The sequence below is a fragment of the Diachasmimorpha longicaudata genome, chromosome 6 (assembly GCF_034640455.1).
Source record: "Diachasmimorpha longicaudata isolate KC_UGA_2023 chromosome 6, iyDiaLong2, whole genome shotgun sequence".
NCBI classification, from domain to species: Eukaryota; Metazoa; Arthropoda; class Insecta; order Hymenoptera; family Braconidae; genus Diachasmimorpha; species Diachasmimorpha longicaudata.
In genome coordinates, this window is record NC_087230.1 from 5,979,941 (window position 1) to 5,984,278 (window position 4,338).

General features: G+C 40.3%; 1 long non-coding RNA gene across 1 annotated transcript; it reads right to left on the reverse strand.

Moving 5' to 3' along the window:
* Window positions 1-348: 348 nt before the first annotated feature.
* LOC135163623 (uncharacterized) lies at window positions 349-2,480 on the reverse strand. Its single transcript, XR_010299155.1, has 3 exons — window positions 2,352-2,480; window positions 1,208-1,331; window positions 349-1,144 (listed from the first exon to the last, which is right to left on the reverse strand). It is a non-coding gene; the product is annotated as an uncharacterized LOC135163623 (long non-coding RNA).
* Window positions 2,481-4,338: the final 1,858 nt, after the last annotated feature.

Consider the following 4,338-nt stretch of genomic DNA (forward strand, 5'->3'; position numbering starts at 1 on the left):
CGTGGCCGACTCCTGAAATTTTGTTGTCGATACCTCAGTGTTCATGCACGAGCACCTTTTTCATCAGCTAAGTAGCTCAAATTTGTTTTCCTTCCGGGAATAAGGGGAATTAATGTGAATAGTGGCGGTGGGGTAGCGTAGAATGAGAAAATCCGAGAAAAGAATGAAAAGGAAGAAATAGATGGTCGTTTCTGAGCTGGATCAACGCAAGATTCTCTGCAGGCTGTCTGGAATTAAACTGCCCGTCGCTCTTGTCGTCAGTGCCACGAAAACGATTCCCCTCTGGGAATTTTCGTACATATATACGAGCCTCGGTAGTCTCGTGACTTGCTAGAGACGGGATTTTAATTAGATTTCATACTTTGTTTTTCACAACTGGCTGTAAACACATTTCACCATACAATACTTAAAAATGATGAGTGGATTTTGAGGGCATAACGTGTAATAGGGTAGACAGGGCAAAATGGACAGTGGTTTTTATGCAAAGTTATTTAAAAGATCACATCATATAACTAGAAAAAACCAAAGTACTGTAAGTTCTCTATTCTATTCTCTACACACAAAAGTATACAATTAATTTTCCAGCATTTAAGAGAATGTAAATTAAGAATTCGGAATTATATCGATGGTGTCATTATGAGCAATATTTTAGTTTTGACAATAATAAAAAAATATTCAAAGGATATCTGTCCGTCATACCATCCCCACACGTTATAAACCTCATCAGCATTTAGTTTGCTTATTAAAGCTCCATAATTTTCATTACTGCAACTCCAATCTATTTTTTTACGAAGCACTCAGTGGACTTGCTGTGTATTTTAACGACATTGAGATGGAAGTGTGTGTGTATAGAAGCCCACAAATTATAGTCCAGAAAAGATGGCCCCTGAAAGATGATCTGAAGCGACTCATCGGATTATCGTGAAAATAGTGGAGGTACACTGGAGACGAGAGTTGGTGTCTACTAGAGCAACGAAAACGGTTATCTCACTATTGCAGTTTTGAGGGCGACTGCACCAGCGACATGGGAATAACAGTAATCGTAAACATACATGGAGTGTGAAACGATATACCCATTCTCTATACCGATGCCAGTGTGGGGGAGGTAGAAGGGCTTTACGGTTTTTAATGGGCTGACCTGAAACTGATAACACGAGCGATGAAACGAGAATTGCGAGACTCGCGTGCCAAGCTCTATCTTTCATACCTTTTTTTTTAAACTCTCGAAGCACTCCTCCTCGATTACGCTGAATCGCCCCAAACCTCTGCATTCGCGTTAGAGTGATGTACCTTCCCCTGTCGTATATTCAACTGGTATTGCGCTCCCTCCACTGAATAACGCAAGATATTATTGACTGGACTTAGTGCTTTCGATTCGCTGATGAATTCATTGACGGAATATTGGATAATGCTTTTAAAATTTTGATTTGTCTACACGGAACGAAATTTGGGATGAAAATTAGGCCTTCAGAGGGCGAAATGGGAGACAAAATGGCGATCAACCATTTTTTAGATCAAGCTTTGTGGGAAAGATTAGATTTGGGAGGCTAATTTTTCTGATACCACTAACCCTCATCCCTCATTTTGCCCCCTGGAGGTCTAACTTTTATCTAAAATTTCATATTTTCATGAATAATTTACTGCCCCTCATGAACAATCAAATCACGTCGAGTTCTTAAGGCAATCGGCTGATTTATTAACAGAAAATTGCCTGGAAATCGGATTTTGTCAAGTTTTTTCACTCAAAAATGGAGTAGTAATTTTCCATTCGGCATTTTCTTAATTCGATGGCTCTGCAGGAAGTCACCAGCCATTTAGCAATGTCGACGATGTTTCGGACATGGATATTTTCGAATTGTACAAAATAGCCCGGTCCAGGATCTCGTTACTTATTGTCGGTAGCAACGGCTAATAGCCATGATAAATCATGCGCGCGTGCATCCGTAAACCTAACCCGTTATACCCTAGCAAGCGGCATTGTGTGACGGTGGAGATGCAACGTAGGCCATGTGCGTATGTATATATAACTGTGTAGTGAGATCCAACCACAGCAGTCGCGTCGGACTCTCGCGACTGCTGCGGGGGCTTTTGCTAATTCCCATTAATTTGGTGGGTTTGGTCGTACGCTGTAATCATTTTAATGTTTCGAATGCCGATCGGCATACGGACGCGATTATTATTCCTGTCATTGTGTGTTCACAATGCAGTGCGGAAGGGCTGAACACGAAGAGGGGAATAAAATTTCACTATCACTTGTATATTCTCGTTGCAGCAGAATTTTGAATTTCGTTATGGTAACGTGTAAATTGGAGGGGTAGAGGGATGTGGGGGTGGACGAGGGCTGTACTCACGCGTGATGAATTAGAATTATCATTTTCATTTCCTGCTACGGGGAAATCTTCAAACGTGAGGACGGACTGAGAAAACAAACTTTCGGGTGAGACACTTGGAATGACGGATGAGTGCCAACTTAATAAGACGAGCTCTCGAATACTAACGTGACTAGGCAAGCATTGTTCGAACGATTCGGGCATTTCAAGTCTATTTGAGACACCAGCGGGCATGTGGAAGTGGGCTGAATCGGCCGGGATATCGCGGCGCCAGGAGTTATTCATCCAGTCGTTAAATTTTTCATCGTCGCTTGAATTTTTAAAGACTTTAAATACTCGGCCTACAATTTACTTTTAGAAAATTTTCGCTCTTAAAGATGATTCCAATTTCTTTTTTTTATCTGTGTAAATTTCAAATTTTTTTTCACACCCACACGGAGAAAAAAATTCTTTAAAAATCACGGTACATTTACGTAGGTTTTCACTGAACGTTCCACACTTTTTTCTGAAAGTTCATTGAAAAAGTGCGTACCTGTTTCGTTATTTTTACCGAATATTATTTTGACTGGCAAATTACGGAACAGGTACGTAATTTCTAAAGAAATTTTTCTCTCCCTTTCTCACCCCACTCTTTTAAATTGATTATTATTACTAATACCAGACAAATAAATGGAATGCCATTAGAAAAGTTTAGGATTTTGCAAAACAAATATTTTTTTCCAATAGCAACGGCGAGTCAATGATTAATGTGCGTTTTCTCTGCGTCAGAAAGACATTCCCGATAAGAGATTAATACTGTCCATAGCACATTTAACATCGTCGAGATAATCAATTTCTTTCAATGAAGACTTTTTACCTTCATCAGAATAAATGACGCCTCTTTGCACCCCTCGCTCTAATCAGGTATTTTCATACATAGATTAATGTCTGAATATGTTGTTGTACACTATCTCCACTGCATCGTGTGGTTGACTGGCTGTATGCGAATGCCCATATTTTACTCAATCATTTGCATAAAGTCATTTCTGAATAAACCGGTTATTGGTGGTTCATGAAAATTCTCCCAGATGGTTCCCTGACACTGCAGTTATTTTTAATCGTACAGAAGCGCATAGTGCCCACCCGGTCGCTCGGTTTATGGGCGACCAGCACTAAATATCATCAGCAGATCATTAGCAGCGAACCCGTACACATTCCTGATGGAAAATGGCAAGTTAAATCACGCGCATCGGACCAGCATTATTCCCTTCCTTCCTTTCTCTCTCTCTCTCGCTCTCCTGAATCCACTCAGAGCAAATCGCTGATATCTTCACAGTGATTATTTTCCTTTTGAAATGTCACGGTGTATGGAGAAAATAAATCGCGAGGGAATCGACATCCGCTAATCCGACACGGGAAAAATGGAATTATGTCAGTGCACGACGATGTCGAAAATCAAAAGACAAACATAATAACCACCGGCAAATTACAGACACGATCGAGTGCTTTTGATATAGAATGGGAGGAAGCTACATAGCTGAGTTGGTTTGAGGTAAAAGCTAGCCAGGCAGCTCTAGCTTGGTATAACTGTATAATCAATAGGGGAAACAGAAGGGCGCCAACTCTGGAATGGAGGGATGTAGCATGGAACATTGGCAGGCCACCATTTTACGCGCTCGGGCAATGACTGCGACTTCGAAGACTTTGGATTATTTGCAGGCAATGGGTTTCGTGGGTATCTGCCAGGTATTTATCCAGGTGATTTATGCGACCTTTTATTCGAATATCCCACACATTGTTAGAAAATTCCGGTCCAAATTTCGAGAGAGAAAAAATCAGATAGTTGTCAATTGGATTTTTTTTCATTGTCGAATGAGTTTATTTCTTCAATATCTTGCATACTAGTTTATTAAACACTATCATTCAATGATTAAAATCGTCATCGACATCAATGAATTATTTATTCATATCCGTAACACCCTCTTCCAGTAGCATATAGAATTGGCCAGCGCAGATTTCATCGCATATT